The following is a 22246-nucleotide window of genomic DNA, read 5'->3' on the forward strand; positions in this document are numbered from 1 at the left end:
TCCCCCTCTCCATAACAGTGCACAGATCCCCCTCTCCATAACAGCGCCACCCACAGATCCCCCTCTCCATAACAGCGCCACCCACAGATCCCCCTCTCCATAACAGCGCCACTCACAGATCCCCCTCTCCATAACAGCGCCACCCACAGATCCCCCTCTCCATAACAGCGCCACCCACAGATCCCCCTCTCCATAACAGCGCCACCCACAGATCCCCCTCTCCATAACAGCGCCACCCACAGATCCCCCTCTCCATAACAGCGCCACCCACAGATCCCCCTCTCCATAACAGCGCCACCCACAGATCCCCCTCTCCATAACAGCGCCACCCACAGATCCTCCCCATAACAGAGCCACCCACAGATCCCCCTCTCCATAACAGCGCCACCCACAGATCCCCCTCTCCATAACAGCGCCACCCACAGATCCTCCCCATAACAGTGCCATCCACAATTTGTTTTAATATGGCCTTTGAACATAATTTTTCAAGTAAAATCATATAAACCGCTTTGTTTTGTAATTTTGTCGTTTTTCCCGATTAATCGATTAATCGTAGAAATTAATCGGCAACTAATTGATTATTCAAATAATCGTTAGCTGCAGCCCTAATTCACTTCAATGGGTCCGCAAAACAACGTAAATGACGTGTGTACACGTGGCCGTTCCACAAAAAAGACAGAACATGTCCTATTCTTGGATAGGCATTGTTACAACGGATCCGCAAAAAAAACTAATGTAGGAAATACGGATGTCACACAGACGTCATCCGTATTTTTTGCAGATCCGTGTTTTGACAACTGCAAAATACATAGAGTTGTGTGCATGAGCCCTAACAGTAACGCCTGTCACCTGCCTGTCATACTGACGCACAGTAACTGTTTCACTACCACAGCCGACTACCTACTGTATACATGTTTCTGCAATGCACAGTGTTCTGCCGCCGGGAAATAGCTGATTTTTAACGCTCTTCGTGACAAATTAATTTGGATCGGATCAAATAAAAAAATTAAAATTGACAAATTGTCCAAATAGAATTTTTGAAAACTTTGCCCATCTCTACACAGAAACATAAGAACATACCCACATTGATAGGTATGACTTAGGTGCACACATATAAGTAGATAGACACAGTCATGCACATCATCACATATATACACATACATTTATAGATAGATACCGCACACAAACTGGTACACCTATAAACACACACAGAATCATACTGTATATAAAACCATATACAAACACACACAAATAAGCACCAAGAATGTATTAAGGGTGAAGATAAAGATTAAGACATCCATGCACACACGCTCAGTTGTTCACACGAATACACACGCATACTTAGATGGCTACACACAGATACATATATGCACATGCATATACAGGTAAATAAGCAAATAGTTGCATACATCCATTCACGTGTACATTGATGCATACATACTCAGATACATGTGTATATATATGCATATATGTACAGTACTACATACATGAGCAGATAGATACATAAAAATATGCGTGCATGTGGATGCATACATACACATTTGCATAAAGATACCCCAGAAGTATCAAAGGGGCTTCATTCGTTCATACCATGGATGTGTCTAAGCCTTCCATTAGAAGTACACATCAGGAAATCTGCTCAAATGGCTTGAGCATGTGTGAACAGGGGTAATTGCTTTGGTTAGCTAAATGGCCTTTGCCAGGGACTTGTGGTGCTCTTTCATAATAGAGAGACCACCTAGTATGAGGCGTATTGTAGTCCAGCCATCTACGTACTTGATGTTTTTAATCTACTTTGGAAATGAGCGAATGAATTATTCTGATTTAGCATTTTTCCCAAATTTCATAAAATATATTCAGATTCTAACAAACCCAAAGCTTTTGTAATTTGAAGAGAGAGGGCAGGAGAAAGACAATCCACTGAAAAAGAGACATGCAAGTCAGTTCTCCTTCCAAAAGGACAAGGGTGCTGAAAGTCCCAGTATTACGCTTCTTTGAATGCAATGTACAAGTCAGTGCTCCTTCCAAAAGGACAAGAAAACAGAGTACTGTATCTCAAGAGACAATTGCTGTGGTTAGCTGAATGGCCTTTGTCAGGGCCTTGTGGTGCTCTTATTAGAGAGACCACCTAGTATGCATGAGGTGTATTGTAGTCCAGCCAACGCTGCACTTTGTTTATGGAAAAAATATACGCAAATTAGTATATCTTACTTCTACTGGCATCAGATAGGTTTTAGTGTTCTCTTTTTGGAAAAAAAGAAAATTTCTCTTTTTTATGGAAAAAAAAAAAAAATTTGAACATCTTCCTTTATGAAAAAGCACTACCACCAGAGAAAATCTGGTAGTAGCCTTGAACTGTTCAATTAATGTCTTTACATAATAAGATTTCCCCCTGGGGTAGCCTCGAGGTGTTCAATCGCTATTTTTACACAATACGATTTTTTCACGGGTGGTAGCCTCAAACTGTTCAATCAGTGCTATATATATATATATATATATATTTTTTTTTTTTAAAGGATAGCTAATTTGCATACAAAAAAAAACACTAAACCTGTCTGATGCCAGTAGAAGTAAGATATGCTAATTTGCATATATTTTCCCAGAAATGCAGAGTGGAGTTGGCTGGACTAATATACTCCTCATGCATACTAGGTGGTCTCCCTAACCAGAAAGAGCACCCTAAGACCTTGACAAAGGCCATTCAGGTAACCAAGGCAATTTTCTTTTTACATACTTAGTTTTCTTTGTTTTATTTTGGAAGAAGAACGGACTTGCATGTCTCATTTCGAGAAGCGTAATATGGGAACATTTAGTACTCTTGTCCTTATGGATGAACTGATTTGCAGATCTCTTTTCCAGTACAGTATTACATGTGGGTCTCTCTTTCTCCTTTGATTCAGGTAGAATCGATTAGTATCCGAATTAACTTTTTTTAGAATTTCAGTGAATCGCAACCAAACAAATTTGCAGAGATTTGCTCATGCAACTCTAATACCTCAGTTAGCACTGCCAAAGTCATTGTGACACACTGTTCTAAGGGGAGGAAAGAGTATTAAATGCTACATTTGCCAGGGACCAAAAGCAGAGATTATCCTGGATGTTAATTCCCTAACCCATGGTAGAGGACATTATCACCAAATGTCCTCTAACATAACCAATGCAAACTATGGTCACAAATTAGCACAAAGGAGCCTCAAACCACAGTAAACAGTTCCATTTTCCCAAACAAAAACATTCTGCAATGGTTAAAAAAAAGTTTCTTTTGAACCAAACAAGTTCAGAAATGAAAGCTCATGTACCAACAGAAACAAACACAGATTAAAGAGTAAAAATAAAGGAATACATTTATCAAATCTGCTATGCCATTTTTTGTCATAAAAATATTATGTAACGTGCAACTTTTTTTTTGCAATTCTTCGTGACTTTTGGTGAAATTTTGCAATTTTTGATGAGCTTCACCACTTTAAAAAGTGGTTGGGATTACAGATTAGAACACTTATGTCTCATTTATAATGTGTGACTTTTTAAAAAGTTGCAAAAAAGTACCATCTCTACACCAGGAAACCCACTGGCGTACTTTCCCTGACAGTGGAAAAAAACACATCACACTCCCGTCAATTTCATAAAACCGAGCGCCATTTTCATTAATTTGGTGCAGGTGCGCAAAGCAACTCCAGTCTAAAAAATTGCCCCAAACACACTTACAATGACAAATTCCTCCCCAAATTACTTTAAAGCTCAGACTCACAAATAATAAAATACCAATAAAGCAGCCAAGCAAAAAAGACAAAAACAGACACAAAAGCATTAGTGTAAAAACACAAACAAAAGGAAATCAATCTATGTCAGATATCAAAAACTAAAAAAAGAGATTCCTCCAAACAAAAAAAAAATATAAAATAAAATCCTTTCTCAATTTGACTCATAAGCAAAATAACCATTTCTAAAAAAAATATCAACCAAGTAAATGTAACCAAACTACTGGGCAGCTGAAAACACATTATAATTCTAGTTAATGCAATGGAGTAGCTTTTTAATGGAATAATGTGGTATATTTTTGAAATTTTGAGGGGTAGAAGATGAAATTTTATAAAAAAGAAACATTTTGTGAATCTGATTTGTGATTGGCCTCCTTTGCCTCCCCAATTTCTATTACTGATATAAAATATGATATCCTAATTCACGGGATTAAAGAAATGCCAAAAAGAGGAACCGTTGTGTCCATCATAATGTTATGTGGTAACCAATGCACAGTGTAGCATTTCTGTATGGAGGGTTCCTTTATAGATATTTCATCTAGACTTGTTTCCAGGTATTTTGATTTAAAATTTAGCAATTTCACTTTAGGAAATGTTGAACATTTGTATTTTTCAAATCCTTCAATTCTTCAAGCCTTCCCATCGTTATATATATATACAGGTCCTTCTCAAAAAATTAGCATATTGTGATAAAGTTCATTATTTTCTGTAATGTACTGATAAACATTAGACTTTCATATATTTTAGATTTATTACACACAACTGAAGTAGTTCAAGCCTTTTCTTGTTTTAATATTGATGATTTTGGCATACAGCTCATGAAAACCCCAAATTCCTATCTCAAAAAATTAGCATATCATGAAAAGGTTCTCTAAACTAGCTATTAACCTAATCATCTGAATCAACTAATTAACTCTAAACACCTGCAAAAGATTCCTGAGGCTTTTAAAAACTCCCAGCCTGGTTCATTACTCAAAACCGCAATCATGGGTAAGACTGCCGACCTGACTGCTGTCCAGAAGGCCATCATTGACACCCTCAAGCAAGAGGGTAAGACACAGAAAGAAATTTCTGAAGAAATAGGCTGTTCCCAGAGTGCTGTATCAAGGCACCTCAGTGGGAAGTCTGTGGGAAGGAAAAAGTGTGGCAGAAAACGCTGCACAACGAGAAGAGGTGACCGGACCCTGAGGAAGATTGTGGAGAAGGACCAATTCCAGACCTTGGGGGACCTGCGGAAGCAGTGGACTGAGTCTGGAGTAGAAACATCCAGAGCCACCGTGTACAGGCGTGTGCAGGAAATGGGCTACAGGTGCCGCATTCCCCAGGTCAAGCCACTTTTGAACCAGAAACAGCAGCGAAAGCGCCTGACCGAGGCTACAGAGAAGCAGCACTGGACTGTTGCTCAGTGGTCCAAAGTACTTTTTTCGGATGAAAGCAAATTTTGCATGTCATTCAAAAATCAAGGTGCCAGAGTCTGGAGGAAGACTGGGGAGAGGGAAATGCCAAAATGCCTGAAGTCCAGTGTCAAGTACCCACAGTCAGTGATGGTCTGGGGTGCCATGTCAGCTGCTGGTGTTGGTTCACTGTGTTTTATCAAGGGCAGGGTCAATGCAGCTAGCTATCAGGAGATTTTGGAGCACTTCATGCTTCCATCTGCTGAAAAGCTTTATGGAGATGAAGATTTCATTTTTCAGCACGACCTGGCACCTGCTCACAGTGCCAAAACCACTGGTAAATGGTTTACTGACCATGGTATTACTGTGATCAATTGGCCTGCCAACTCTCCTGACCTGAACCCCATAGAGAATCTGTGGGATATTGGGAAGAGAAAGTTGAGAGACGCAAGACCCAACACTCTGGATAAGCTTAAGGCCGCTATCGAAGCATCCTGGGCCTCCATAACACCTCAGCAGTGCCACAGGCTGATTGCCTCCATGCCACGCCGCATTGAAGCAGTCATTTCTGCAAAAGGATTCCCGACCAAGTATTGAGTGCATAACTGAACTTAATTATTTTAAGGTTGACTTTTTTTGTATTAAAAACACTTTTCTTTTATTGGTCGGATGAAATATGCTAATTTTTTTAGATAGGAATTTTGGTTTTTCATGAGCTGTATGCCAAAATCATCAATATTAAAACAAGAAAAGGCTTGAACTACTTCAGTTGTGTGTAATGAATCTAAAATATATGAAAGTCTAATGTTTATCAGTACATTACAGAAAATAATGAACTTTATCACAATATGCAAATTTTTTGAGAAGGACCTGTATATATATATATATATATATATTTGCACCATCCAGCAGCCAGATGGCATTCCTTGTTTGCAGGATCTCTGTCAATGTTCACAAACATCTTCGGTCACAATTTTTTTTATCTAGAGTAATATCGTAAATACTAAACAAAAAACATGGTGCAGCTGCAGTGTCTCTTCCTCGGTGTGTCTCTGAGACTGCATGCTGTGAGAGAGGAGAGGGAGCTGCAGAAGGAAGACACCTGAGTAGCCTAGAGAACACAACAGCTCTTATATCTCATGAGGATGAGCCAGTCCATGTGAAGCCCACATCTCCAACAATGGAAAATGATGGGATGAATTAGAATTTGGACTTTTTTTTTTTAAAGTATAATTTATAAGCAGCTACTCCATCTACATGCTATGCGTACATCTTTCCTAAAACAAACTCAACGGACTGACCAACAGAATGACTATCCTCGCACAGATAAGCACATATGCCCATTCACGTCACAAGGCCTTGCGGTTGGAGAACGCATACCTTCTGCATCGATTAGGCTTGGTATGCACTTCAGCTACAGGTTTCTGTTTGTTTGTACTATCCAACTGAAGAGCGCTGTAAAAAACAACACCACTCCATAAAAAGCAGAATCATAGTACTGACCATATCATATGAGGCTGAATTCTACCTTAACAAAGACCACCATAGGGGCCGTAGCTACGGTACTTTTGTTATTTTTAAAATACTTTAGAAAATGTGATTAATTTTATTGTCTTTTTATTTTAAAAAATCTAAATATGCCAATGAGGCAAGGAATATTACAGTGCTGAAGGAGCTACATTATATAACATTCACATAAGTCTAAGAGTCCCAGTTTTACTTTCTTATGCCTCCAATTTCATATTTTATTATGGAGCTGCAAAGTGGCACAGCTTCTGTGCGAGAACACCTTGCCATAAGGACTCTATGCACAACCTGCAGCCTGAGGGTCACAAATTAACTAGATGAAGCTCTAGGGGCTGTAGAGTTTGCAGTATTAATGTGGACCTAATACCTGAGGGTCTGAAGGCCCCTCTACCAAATAAGTAGACACCAAAATCACAAATATCACATGTCAGGTGGGAGTCCTCTTTCAGATTCTGAATTGGGACCTAGAAGCTTCAAGTTATGCATCTAATAATAGATAGATCCAATGTGCAGGAACTGTAACATCTGATATATCCATGGGCAAATTTGATAGAAAGCATAAAAAGACTACCACCACCACCACCACCACGAATAGGGACCTAAGGAATCTCCATGTCTTCTGATCCCGCTGTCAAAAGAAGAATGGGATCAGGAGAATCAGTTGCATGGTAGATGTTGACCATTGACCATATGGGCTGATGGGTAATTTTAGCACTCCACAAAGACTGCTATGATTTTCAGATACCATCACATTAACCTGCATGGAGCTGCATACAGTTTGATGGCCTGAAAAAGTAGGGACCAAATCTAAAAGGTTGGATGGGCCCTTTCATTAAAATTCTGACCAAAACTTGGATATATCAATTTCTAAATGCCATCTTGAAGTCAACCTGTCAATTTCAATTTCGGAGAGTAAGGAAATGAAAACATTTTTTTAAATTATTTCACAAATTAATCAACAAATTTGGTATATATTGCCTATAAAACTGTATTAATATAGAAATAAGAGCTCAAATGTTTCTTAAAGGTCTAGTTAAAAAATGACCGATTCTGTATATGAGTTCATCAGGTGTTAACAGTCACACACCAAACAATGGAAGCCAAAATTAAAAACACACACACGGTACACACACAATTGTTGGTCATCTACACCATAGAGATGAGAACAACATAAAGGTATGTTCCATACAAAGCATTATTCTTTATTATATCAATAAAGTTCAATGCCCATGCCACCAAAAAGACCCCAAGCAAAAGAGCCACCATCGATCATCATGAGACACTTGCATATAATAAAAGAATACTATAAAATATGGAGACTATATCTAATGAAGCAAAGTCTTAAACCTTGTTTCACGACCAAGAGCCAATTGATCCATTGCATATGCAGTGGTGGTCATCATACTATAAAATGACTTTGGAGACAGCAAAAGAACCCCAAAAATGCGCTAGGACAGATGTTAATGAACACACATTTTGAACATTGCATGGCTGCTTTTGAGGAGCAAAACTGAAAATACATACAAAGTTTAGAAAGCAAATAAAAAGAGGGTAATGGTATAGGAAAAAGAAATCAACGGGGTCAAAACGAACAAATGTACAAAGGAAAGAAAGAGAAAACCAAAGAAGACAGAAATTAGAAAAACTAACATGGCGTTACTGGTGGCTGTGCCGATACTTCTGCTGAGGAGACTACGCCACACTTGGAACATTTGAGGGTCATGCATATAGGGGCATTGTCATCTGACTGACAATTAAAATTCAAAAATACTGAAACAAAAACAAAAGATACTTTGCCTTTAAACAGAAAACGCAATGAGCAGTGTCTACTGACAATCAACTTTTGGGGGATTTAACAAAGAACCAAACCAAAAAACATTCCTTTCACTTGTTGGTTCCATCAATGGCTCACTGGATGCTGCCATAATTTTGACATCTCAAGTCCTTGCAAGACATGACCATGACTAAACAGAAGAAAAGCTGGTCCGTAATGTCCTGAACATTCGAAAATAAAATGCGTGACCACGTGATTCAAAACATACTTTAAAAATAAATATCATGGCTAAAGCAAAAACAAGTATTTAATGGGAATTAGAGATGAGTGAATCGATTGTAAACTAATTGGACTTGTACGTATTCACAAAAATTCATTCTGCCAAAAGAATCCGAAGTTGATTTGCAAAATGGTCTTGGACAAATCACACAATAATGGTGCCCAGCTCCATTTACAGTGAAAATTGGTGGGGAAATATGTCAGTAAGAAGATGAAGGATCAGATGGCCCTGGGAGAGGGGCAAGGCTTGCCTCTGATTGGCTCAAGGCTGACAGCCTGATAAACCAATCATGGGGCAGGATTCTGGTAGGTCCTTTGCTCAGAACGAGCAAAAAGTCATTCTGTGCACAGCTTGAGATCTGAAAGTATGTGTTTTGGCGGTGTCTGCCAGTAATCTCGGTGCAATAGAGAAAGCGAGAGTATATTGATATAATTAGATAGATTAAGTGTTTTATCGGGGAAAGCATAGAGAGTGAGGGATTGGTCATCACATCTGTAAATGGACAGCCAGCTTCTTTGTTTTTGTAAAAACATGATGTTTTTACAGTTCATAGACTTATTGCCAGCACCTCCAGCAAGAATAGCATACATTCTGCTGCAAACGCCGAGCAACTGTCCCTTTTTTTAAAAATTCAATTTATCTAATGTTTGTCATTGGGCATTTCAGTAACACATTGTATTACTTCAAGATACTTTGCTGTTACAACAAACACATTTTACTGCACTAACTGCATTAGTATACCTGAAGAAAAACTGTAGGAAAAATCACAACGAATTGTGGTTCAGTAAATACGTGCTTTGCTTTTATTGAATCTGCGGCTGATGATGTTGATGTTACGTTTCGGCCAATTACGGCTTTTATCAAACTACAACAGAATACAGAAGACAGCAGATATAATATCTTGAAAAAGTACATCATGGCAGTGGTCAGCTTAATATAGTGTATTAGTCTCCAGCATTAGTAGTATCAAGTCCCATGGTCTAGTAGCAAAAGTATTAGTAAAAGTATAATCACCACGGAAACAATGTAACAATGAGAGTAAACATAGCACTGGTACATTAAAATGGACATATTTATGTTATCTTCAAAAAGGGACGTCTCATCCACCTAATCACCTGGTAGGCGTGTATAATCCCACTGATAGGCCCGCAAATAATTGACTGAATGTAGGTATTATAATCCATGAATATCTGTGGAGATAGACATAAATAGACATAGGTGGCATTACCTGGTGCCGCTTTAAGGAAGGAATGAATGTAGGTTTAGGTAATACAGCTGTCAGCGAGCTTGGCTGAAGGCGTGCGTCCTCGCGGTAGAAAGGATACACCGCTAGTGAAGAGATGCGGCGTCTGTTTAAAAAGCGTGCGTCTCCCCGAGTTGCGCATGCGCTCCAGGGTGCGTATCAAGCCTCCTACTAGAAGTCGATTTGTGGAAATGCAGTAGCACTAGATTCTTGCGCACCGAAGTCTGTACCTAACTTAGTGGTTGTATTAGGTATACAGGAGTATATGCAGAGGAGAAGATGAAACAGACAGATCGTGTACAGACAGAAAAAAGGGGGCAGCGACACTTTGGCGGAATACCTTAAAATCAAACGCATTCCACGAGGACTGCGTTTTCGGACCAGACCCAAGTTTTTAACGATAATGCAGAATTTTGCGAAAAGTTCTAACAAATCCTGAACAAATGCTCTTTCGATCTGATGACCCTAACATTATCCTATTTAGAGAACGCAATCACGAATAAATTCCCACAGAAGAACAACTCAAAGCGACCTTACCATTAGAAGACTACAATCAACTAAAAGAAAAAATCAACTCCACCTTATCGCAACATAGAAAGAGGTGGAGGCAACCAAAAAGAAGCAAATTCCTACATGACACAGAGGATTACAGACAGAACCCGCGTCTACAGATGGCCCGACACTTCGCTCCACGTCCCAACTATTGCAGGTGGCGCTCATCCTCAACAGGAATCTCTACAATCGGGATCCAGTGGCAAACATTCGCAACTCAGATCGGGCGAGCAAAGGTCTTCGCGAGGACTAAGAGGTCAGAGAGGCGGTCCCATGACTTCTCTACGGGGCACGTCGCAGATTCCGACTAGATCGCAGGTACAATCTTTGGTGGTGAACATTTCTTCTTATACACTAGGGCCTGCCGAACTGTCCCTATTAGAAAAGGGACTTTCTTATTGTCCCTCTGGACAACTGGACACGGACTTACAAAGACTTTTTAGAAATGTCCTTTTGAAGGTAAATTTCTCTTTAAGTCCAGATAAAATCACTGAGGACACTCCTCCCCCCCAGATATCTATACAAAATCTGGGTCTACGGAATAGAAGTACATTCACCCCCCACCTCGAAGAATCAACCGCCGATCCAGACTTTCATCACCTGGTTACAACGGGACCTAATCACATTCAAAAAGGATCTAGAAAGAGGCAGATTTAAATTCACTCATATCTCGGTAACACCGATAGACAGGCCCTACATTCTTTACAGAAGAAAAAAGATTTAGTCTTCAAATCAGAAGACAAGGGAGGGGCTCTAGTGGTATAAACAAAGACGCATACACAGGAGAGATATACCATCAGTTACAGGATACCAATGTATATCTTAAATTAAAATCGGATCCGACTAACAGATAGCGGAGAAAATCCGTAACACCTTAACCACTCATCGTAACTTAAATGTAATTGACGATGCCACGTAACCTTCTTAACCAACACTCATCCGTGATACCTGTCTTTTATATACTACCCAAGATACACAAAAACCTTAATAACCCCCCTGGCCGTCCAATCGTAGCTTCGACAGATTAAATCTTATCCCACCATCAATTTATCTAGAGAAAATCTGACCACCAATCATCAAAACCACTAGATCCTTTCTCTTGGATACCTTGGCATTCTTAGATATAATTGACCAAGTTCACCCCTCAGTCAGGAAACTATCCTGGTAACATGGGATGTAACAGTTTGTACACAGCCATCTAGCACGACAAAGGCCTTAAAGCAGCCAACAACCTACTGCACTCCACTGTAATGGAGTTTTGGAACATATCCTTCTGCATGGAACTGTTAAAACTAGTCCTTACTAACAACTTGGTTGGTGACAATTTCTTCCTTCAAAGACAGGGTACCGCAATGGGGTCTAACGTAGCGCCCCCTTATGCTAACTGTTAAATAGCATATTTCGAGGAGACTTTTCTTTATTCCAATCCGTCTTTCAATTCACATTTAATAGTATGGAAGCGTTTATATCGACGACTATATTCTGCATTTGGGAAGGTAATGTGGATTCCCTGCTACAATTCCACACATTTCTCATTCAATATATCCTGAACCTTCAATTCACGATACACTATGACTCACTACCATTAACTTTCTTGATACAATAGTCACTAAGACCACATCGGGCTCTCTTACTACTGACCGATACCGTAAACCCACTGATCGCAATAATTTGTTACATTTTTCAGTTTCCAAGCACCAACACCAGAAATCCCCCTCCAAATTCCCAATTCGAGAGGGTTAGACGGATACTTAAAGATAACACCAGTTGCCAGGCGAGGCTATCAGGAAATGAGACAACGTTCCTAGATAGGGGATACCCCCCCAAGTCTTGTACAGATTTCTGACCAACTCAAACAACCGAGGCCTAGGAATTCGGAAAAAACGCATGGCCTTTGTACATACCTTCCACCCATCACTAACAAGGTCTCAACCAGTATTAGAAACCATTGGCCACTTCTACATGAAGGCCTATCCTAATATAATAGAATTTCCAAATCCCAATTTTACCCTGCACTCGCCGTACTAAAAAATCGATGTGATCTGTTGGTAAAAGCGGATATTTGCCCCCTTGAGAACCACTCCAAAGCAAACATTCCTATGTACCCAGAAGAAAGGCACATTTCCTTGTATACATAGTTTGCAATGCTCCAATTTACAACAAGGTCCTTTTATATATCACCCTCAATCAGGCAAGAGTTTTCCCATCCATAATTATTTTTCTACTTGTGATTCGAATTTTGTAGTTATTTTTTGGAATGTCCTGTGGAATGGTCTATGTGGGTGAAACCACGCAAAAAATTTGAGACCGCATCTGCCCAACACAAATCGAACATCAGACGTAAAAACCTATTACTAGCGGTACCCTGCCCAGTTCCAATCGGTGGGCCATTCAGTGGCCCAATTGAAATTCCAGGTGATTGAACATGTTGCACCATCCAGGAGAGGAGGGGACCGATTAAATGTCTCAAAATTCGGGAAGCATTCTGCCTAGAACCAAAAGGGATGAATAGGGATTATAAAAATCCAGAACTTGGTCTAACACCCATTTACTTAGTGTCTATCATCATAACTGTTGAGGATAGTTTAATCAATCTTATGTCTGTTCATAGCGTATATGATTTGCGCCATACTGTTTATTGACATCATTTCTCTTTATCTATTATCTTTATCTATTACAAATCATTAGTACGGGGTCATATCCTTGTGCCATCTTACAAAGGGTGTCCTTATCTTTTTTCTTAATCTTTTTCTAATTTTCACATCTTTTTATTTCTTTCATTTTTAAATTTTCTTTCTTTTAATTTTTTTTCCTTTTATTTATTTTTTTCATTTTCGTTATTCTTACTCTTCCTATTCTTTGTCACCCCACACTTTATTTACATTTTAATTTTATTCTTATTTTTATATTTATGTTTTACCCTGCAACTTCCCTGCTCCTTTTCTTCCACTTTTCCATATGTCATATTTTGCCAAATTTTGTCATATCTTGACCAATCCCCCTCCCTTCTTATTTGCTTTTTCGCCTGTGCACGATCTGTCTGCTTCATCTTCTCCTCTGCATATACTCCTAGTACAACCACTAAGTTAGATACAGACTCCTGTGCGCACGTGCAAGAATCTAGCGCTATTGCGTTCCACTATTCGACTTCTAGTAGGAGGCTTGACACGCACCGTTGTGCGCATGTGCAACTCGGGGAGACGCACGCTTTTTAAACAGACGCCGCGTCCCTCCACTAGCGGCGTATCCTTTCTGCCATGCGGATGCATGCCTTCAGCCAAGCTCGCTGACAGCTGTAGTACCTAAACTTACATTCACTCCTTTCTTAAAGCGGCACCAGGTAATGCCACCTCTCATTATTACATTGTTTTCCGTGTGATTATACTTTTCTAACAATTTGCTACTAGACCATGGGACCTTGGATACTACTAATGCCTTGAGACTAGATATCACCATATTAAGCTGACCACTGCCATGATGTACTTTTGTAAGATATTATATCTGCTGTCTCTGTATTCTGTTGTAGTTTTGATAAAGGCCGTAATTGGCCGAAACGTACATCAACATCATCAGCCGCAGTTACAATAAAAGCAAAGCACGTATATACTGAAACACAATTCATTGCGATTTTTCCGGGAGTTTTTCTTCATGTTACTTATGCTAATCCCCTAATGTCACTACACAGCTTATGTCATACCTAATGTACACTAGCGTTAATATTTTCCGGTATTCAGATCCGTCATAGGGTCTCAATACCGGAAAAAAAAACTTCCGCTTTGTCCCCATTCATTGTCAATGGTGGCAAACATAACTGAACAGAACGGAATGCTCCAAAATGACTCTGTTCCGTTCCCATACCCGAGAGCAGCAATGCTGTGGTTTGCTTTCTGTCCTGGGATGTGGAGCAAGACGGATCCGTTGTGACCCACAATGCAAGTCAAAGGGACGGATCCTTTTTTTCTGGCACAATAGAAAACGGATCTGTCCCCCCATTGACTTTCAATAGAGCTCAAGACGGATCCGTCTTGGGTATGGTTAAAGATAATACAACCGCATCTGCTCAAAACGGATGCAGACGGTTTGTATTATCGGTAACGGAAGCGTTTTGCTGAACCCTGCCGGATCCAGCAAAAACGCTAGTGTGAAAGTAGCCTTACCCCCTTCCACATCCTCACTGTACTGCCACTGCTGCTACTCCCAAGTAAAAGAGAGAATGTTTCCAGGCTCAATCAGAAACAAGCCGCTCTTTTCTCTGACAATTAACGTGTGTGTGTGTGTATAAATATGGGCTGCCATTCTGCCCACATTAACGCATCATTTTTTGGATGCTTGTGCAAAACCAAGCCCACTCTTTCTTGTGACAATTAACACTTGTGAGTATATAAAATACAGACAGGCATTCTGCCTCCATTAACATCATTTTCGGATGCTTGTGCAGAACATGCCACTGATTCTTATGACATTAACATGTGCATGTGTGTAAACAGGGGCAGATATCTTTTAATTTTTGGATGCTTGTTCCCAACAAGTCATTTTATTTTTATATTTTTACGCTAACCACAGTGTGTGTTTTAAAAACATCTGCCTCAATAAGGGACAATTTTTGGAAGGTTTTGAATATTAAAAAGCATAACAAATGCAATGGTGCAGTCTGTTTTTAAACAGACTGCTTGTTAAGGCTACTTTTACACTCGCGTTTTGGCTTTCTGTTTGTGAGATCCGTTATGGGATCTCACGAGCTGTCCAAAACGGATCAATTTTGCCCTAATGCATTCTGAATGGAAAAGGATCTGCTCAGAATGCATCAGTTTGCCTCAGATCAGTCTCCATTACGCTCGGGAGGCGGACACAAAAACGCTGCCTGCAGCGTTTTGCTGTCCGCTTGACGAAACTGAGCCAAATGGATCCGTCCTGGGCACACAATGTAAAGTCAATGGGGACGGATCCGTTTACCTCTGACACAACCTGGCACAATAGAAAGCGGATCAGTCTCCCATTGACTTTCAATGGAGTTCATGACGGATCCGTCTTGGCTATGTTACAGATAATACAAACGGATCCGTTCATGACGGATGCATGCGGTTGTATTATTGTAACGGATTCATTTTTGCAGATCCATGACGGATCCCCCCAAAACGCAAGTGTGAAAGTAGCCTAACACTGTCAACCATGCATTTACCCATAGCTATATATGTCAGCATCACTCTCCTATTATTTGCTATTGCTGTCACTGCATTCAAGAGCTTAACATGGGATGGTGGGAGGAAAGAAAGAGCAAAAATTTGGGGAAAAGGAAAAGAAAAAAGGAGTGTCATATACCGACTTTCAGGGCAATTGGAGCTCTTTTGATTTGTGTATAATTGATTCGACCATGAAACACATTTCTTGATAAATCTGCCAAATCGGACATAAAATTAATTTAAAGAAATTCATTCATCTCTAATGGGAATGACAAATGAACAAGATTATAATTTATTTTGAATGGTTTTTAGTTGTGTGATGTGTGGAGGACCATCTTTTCTTCTACTGACTATTGAGATCACTTTTTTTCTCACAATGAGACACAAAATTATGATAGCTCCAAGCCAGCAAAATCTGAAATAGAATGTAAAAATATATAACATCTCAATCCTATTAAGCACTCTAAAAGATTTGAGAATTTAGGGAAATTTTTTGAGTTTAGTTCCACTTTAAGGGAAATTAGACTTCAGATCTTAGAGTTCAGTCAGATCCAAATCTTGCATCTCACCAATAGGATTGGAGAATTTAATATTGAAGAGACCAAACTATGAAGCTGTGGCTTTGCCAAAAATGTTAACAAAAAACACAGGACATACAGTAAAAATAAAAAAAATCGGTGGTAGTTTGTGTGGAAGAAAATGTAGAATGGCAGAAATAAATAGCGGCACTCTCCGATTCTTTTGCAGCTTTATTTCCAAAACTCCATTAACAGCTAACAGGCCAAGGACCACATCTTGTTGAGGAACAGATCTTGTTACAAGATGTGTTCCTCAGCTGGTTAGCTGTGTTGTACCCGCATCTGCAATGTTTTTAATGGAGTTTTATTAAATAAAGCTGCAAAAGACTCGGCGAGCGCCGCTATTTATTTCTACCAAGACAATTATGTACACTTGTTTAGCTGAGCACCACAATCTTTCACAGAAATCGAGGGATGCCAAACCTATATGTTTGATACCACGTGGATTGCCGTGCCGACCAGTGACTTTTCTATATTATACTGGAAGAAAATGTATGTAAGGATGCTTGACACTGGGAACAGAAAGTTTTTGGGATGAACTTTAGTAGAAACCAGAGACCTCCTAGAGGCCATAGGTAGAGTGACACTCGTCCCTCAGTGAGCTTACTATGAAAAGGTTAATTTATAGGTAGATATTGTAGACTCGTTCATCATAGTGAAATAATTGCAGAATATTTAGAAAATGTTCATCAAAGATTGGGATCTTTTGAAGAGGTAACTACCTTATTTTAACAAAAAAGTGATTATGTTAGTAATAAAAGAAGGTTGTGTTTTTGGTACAGTTAAAAGTAGTCCCTTCTGTATTCTCAGCTCAGTTTAATGGAAAGTCTATTTTTTAACACTATGTTATTTTTAGTTCATTTTGTGTTGATTTCAGAAAATGTCTTTATAACAGTTGGAGCTTAGTGTTTTTGATATAGAGCTGAAAATACCTTCAAATTCCTTGACATAAAAAAAACACTGCTTACATAGACTTGAATAAAAATTTATGCTGCCTGTAGCCACCACTAGAGGGCGCTTACTGCATATTATATTATTATTATTGCAGCTCAGACTCTTCATGGCTCCCCTTACATTTTTATAGATGAGACCTCATCACATATCTGCATCATCCAATAGTACTGGTGCTCTTGGATGAAGCAGCCATGATGGCCACTGTACCACTCATGGCAAAGCTAAATTACAGGTGTTCAGCACAAGCCCTTCAACCTGGCTTTTCCTCCACACAAACCAGAAAGTTTGAGAGCAGTATCAAGCCCCTAACTCAATTGACTTGCTTCATTTCCACGTTCCAGGCTTGCGAGTACTTCGACTAATAAAGTTGATGTTCGGTCTCTTCTATATTAAACAGATCATAAACAAAGTGATTCTTGCTTTATGTTCAGTGCATTAAAAAACACAAAAACAAAACTGGTGCCCCATGCTCTGTTCACCCCTTCACCCCTGAGTCATTAGCCTATTCTACAGAAAGGACCAAATGGTGGCCGCACCTCTCCATATTCTGAACGGACAATGCTTCTTTTCATGTCTTAAGAACGGCTTAACTTTTAATTAAATGTTTTCTCTAATGAACTAAGTGAAGAAGTTGAGGAATGTGGACTACCACTGAATGTAAAGTACTGGTGAACGTCAAGAGTCCTCCTTTCACAAGAACATGCGAAACTACGAACACAAAGACACTTTAATGAGGCTCGCTAAGTCGAATGAAAGCAACGTCAACGTACTTGTCCCTTGGAAGTTCTCACAGAGTCAAAAAGGAGGCTCTCAGGAGTGAAGAGGTTAACTGAGGACACATTGGTACCATTTGGCAAAAGCATCGGGAATCTAAGCACATCAATGACATCATGTATTGTGAAAGTCTACCGGTACATTACAGCGCAACACGATAACAGGAAACCAGCACAATGTTTCGACAATACAGTGTGTCCAATAGTTTGGGAAAAAATTTGGCTATTTTATATCATGGTTCATCCCGAAGAATGACCGCAGAGAGCCACAAACTAGTGGAATGGAGAATCAGGAGGTAACCCTTGACTCCATTTCATTTTTTATTTTATTTTTTCATTTTTGTCCAGTGCTGGTCCCTTGTAGATGTGACACGCCAGACACACAATATTTCATGTAATCTGTTCTATGAGACGACTACTTAACGTTCTATGCCCAACAGCTATTAAATATCAGATTAATAACATAGTTGACCGCAAATGGTTGGAAAACAGTTTGAATTTTAGCTTGGAATGTGATCTGAAATTTGAAAAATTTTCAAAAATTTTACTAAGTGAAGGTGAAATGGCTTAAAAAACAAAATAACATCATAGTGTAAAAAGAAACCTGAAAAGTTAGCAGAAAATTATTTTGGAACTAGATGCTATGGGCACATTTGTTAGCAGGAATTACTTACTATTCCTAAATTTTTTCTAAATGTTTTCCTAAAAATTCGGCTCCTCATTTTTTCCTACTTGTCAGACTTTGGTCATCCAGGATCCAAAATACTTTAGAGGAGGGATTTTGACAACTTTCAGCTGATAAAGTTATCCTGTACAGTCATTGATTGATGGTGATTTTTACTTAAACTGCCCATGTCATAGACGTGATGCCACCACCGTTCTACCAGCTATGGACTGGATTTAATATTAGGAGGTATTAGCTCCAATTTTTGGGGGGCTTTTGACCATTCTTCCTGACAGATTGAGGGGTATTGGCCCCAAAACCTTTTTTTTTTTTGTTCTAAAGGGTCCTAGACATGAGACTAACAAGATTCTACTAAATGTTAAAGTTTTTTTCTTGAGATTCTGATCTTGATGACCTAAAGGCTAGGTCATCAAGATCAGTTCCCAGGACCCCAGCCGATCAGCTGTTTGAGGAGATTGCACCACTCTTGCAGCTTTCTCGCATCTTACTGTGCAAAGTACCAGGCATTGGATAGCGGTTGTACTTGGTATCGCAGCTCAACCTCATTAACTTAAATGTGACTGAGCTGCGCCAAGGCAATGTGATTGATGAATGTGATGTCATTGGCCTTTTCAAACTGTTGATTGGGGGGGGGGGGGGGGTGCTGGGAATTTGATGGCCCCCATGATAGTTTAAGGGCTGTTGGTTCCAGAAACATATTATCTAAATTTATAAAGAAAAGAGCCCTCTGTAACTTCTATTTATTCAGGATTTTCAGCTCTTTATTCAGGATTTCACTCAACCTTATGTACGGTATTTTGCCCTTAGAGACATCAATAGGGATTAAGCTCTTTGAGATGCTCAGTTGTGTTATGAAAACCAAGATGTTTTGAGCTGTTCCTATTTAAGAGTGATTCTAGGAAATGAGTTCCACCAGAGTATAGTGGAAGCAGAGATGAGCATCCATAAATCCTAATTGGGTAAATCAATGTAAGAACGTAAGATCTCAAACACGACATGTTTCTGTGAGCACCGATGTACGCACAAACTCTTAGATGACTGATGGAGAGCCTGAAACGTGTGGCTTTATCGTCACTTAGTCACTCATCAGGTGTTTATTTATGTCCAAAGATTGTATGAACATAAAGGTTCAGACATTTTATGAGTTATTTGTCATCCAGATAATTTCTTCGAGTAAACATTTCCTCAATAAACATGTAAGCTGGTGTTTTTGGGTATTATTGCTGTAATTTATTGGTTCATTCTACTCTGTATGTCCTGGATTTCTTCAAAACATCTTATAATTGTCTAAGTTAAGGAAGACTCAGATAATATAGTTACTGTAGATTGTATCATCCAAAAGCAAATAAAAAAAAAGAAATTACCTTCAACCAATCAATTCAAAAAATATTTAGAAAACATAATCCTGCTAAATATTCTCCAAGGGGTTGCCCAGAATAAGAAGGTGGCTTCTTTATTCCAAAAACAGTGCAATATTTGCCCATACATCCTTCTATTTAGTTGAGTTGCAATATCAGACACAACCCATTGACAAGTGTAGTTCTATTTCTGAAAAAAAAAAAATTCTAATGCCGAACAACCCTTTTTAAATAAAATAAAAAATCTGCACGCCAATATATGGACATACAAGAGAAACTGGTATTGACGGACTGCATGCTACAGGTTCTAGTCAAACACAGATATTGATATTCATAAAAGTGTTTTTTTGGACTGTAGATTAAGCTCACAGGGGTGGTGCTCTCATTAAGATGTCATTTTAAAGGGAGACTTCCCCCATATATTCCTACATCTTGGTTAAAAGGGCTCACCAAAGAACAGGGAGCCCCAATTTGTGCAGTAATGGGTTGGTTGAAACAATGACTGATCTATAAAACTGCCTGGTGACCTAATGGATTCCGCTGGTCAAGTTGAGGGTCAAAATCTTCTGGCTCCTCGGTAAGTTTTGGAGGGCTCAAGTGATGTTCTATGACTCCCTTTAAATCTAAAAGGTAGGGAAATACAAACCTGTGACCGCTCAAAAATGTTGATAGACAGAGTGGGCTAACTGACAAACTAGGAGTCAAATAAGTGTAGTTATTACATGGTTGAAAAAAAAATTACAAAACTTAAGGTCTGTCCGGTGGGACAATGACTACTTCTGACCAAAATGAAAGTTACAAAAGGGCTTTACTAGGGAGAATGATGACTGTATGTTCAGGAGTAGGGATGAGCGGACCCGTGGATGTTCGGGTTTGCTAGGTTTGCCCGAACTTGACCAGAACCCGAACCACATTGAAGTCAATCAGGACCTGAACTTTGGTGCACTAAAATGGCTGTAAAATAGTCGTAGTAAGGGCATAACAATTGCCCTGCAAACACATGTGGATAGGGAAATGACTTAAAATAACAGAATAGAAAATAATAAAAATAAATAATCTTGAGGTCAAAGTGGAGTAGGAGGTTGAGGAGGCGGTGGACGTGGCGGTGTAGGTGGAAGCGGCGGTGAAGGAGGAGGAGGTAGCCAACACTGTTTTTTTTTTTTTTCCCATTTATTTATTTTATTTTTTATAAATTTGGGAAGACCCCAAAACATTGGGAAATAGAAAAGAGAATGCAAAGAGAAAGTGCGCTGGAGTATAACAATGGCTGGGTGCGGCCGGTATACTTGTCTACTCAGCACAAGATACGGACAAGTCCTGTGGGATCCATCCCTGGTGCATTTTAATGAACGTGAGCTTGTCCACATTGGCTGTGGACAGGCGGCTGCGCTTGTCTGTGATAACCCCCCTGCAGTGCTAAACACACGATCGGACAATACACTGGATGCAGGGAAGGCCAGCACCTCCAAGGCGTAAAGGGCAAGCTCAGGCCATGTGCCCAGAAGTTGAAGGGGGCAGACTCATCAGTCAGTACGTGTAGGCGTGTGCACAAGTACTGTTCCATGTTGCTGAAATGCTGCCTCCTGCTAAGACGTTCCCTATCAGCTGGTGGTGCTGGTTGTTGTGGCGTGCTGACAAAGCTTTTCCACATTTCGGCCTTCTGAGGTGCTGGTGGTGCCCCAGCTGCGTTGGCGACTTCTTCCTCCTCCTCTGCCTTCGCCTTGTGCTTCCACTGAGCCCTCGCTCAGGTGTGAATGCCATAAGCAGCGCCGAACAGCGTGCGCTTGTACTCGCGCATCTTCCGATCACACTCCAGTGAGGGAATTAAGGACAGCACGTTGTCCTTGTAGCGGGGATCCAGCAGGGTGGCCACCCAGTAATCAGCACTGGTTAGAATGTGGGCAACTTGGCGGCACTGCAACACTGCAGCATGTAGTCGCTCATGTGTGCCAGGCTGCCCAAAGGCAACAACAAGCTGTCCTCTGTGGGAGGTGTATCGTCTGTGTCCTCTGTATCCCCCAGCCACGCTCCATTGATGTCTATAAGCTGCTTTGGGTGCCACCCTGCTGTGAACACGGTTCCTCCTCCTTCTCATCCTGCAGAACTGTGCCCTGGCTGGACAGTTGTGTACCTGGCCTCTGTTGGTGCAGAAACCCACCCTCCAAGCCACTTGAAAATTACTAGCCTGAT

General features: G+C 40.0%; 1 protein-coding gene and 1 long non-coding RNA gene across 2 annotated transcripts in view; both read right to left on the reverse strand.

Moving 5' to 3' along the window:
- The window catches only part of ADGRB1 (adhesion G protein-coupled receptor B1), a 587254-nt gene that overhangs the window by 41009 nt on the left and 523999 nt on the right, over positions 1-22246 (reverse strand).
- LOC121001567 lies at positions 453-21956 on the reverse strand. The gene is made up of 3 exons (XR_005779092.1): positions 21944-21956; positions 21369-21373; positions 453-613 (listed from the first exon to the last, which is right to left on the reverse strand). It is a non-coding gene; the product is annotated as an uncharacterized LOC121001567 (long non-coding RNA).

Source organism: Bufo bufo, chromosome 5, assembly GCF_905171765.1.
Source record: "Bufo bufo chromosome 5, aBufBuf1.1, whole genome shotgun sequence".
NCBI lineage: Eukaryota > Metazoa > Chordata > Amphibia > Anura > Bufonidae > Bufo > Bufo bufo.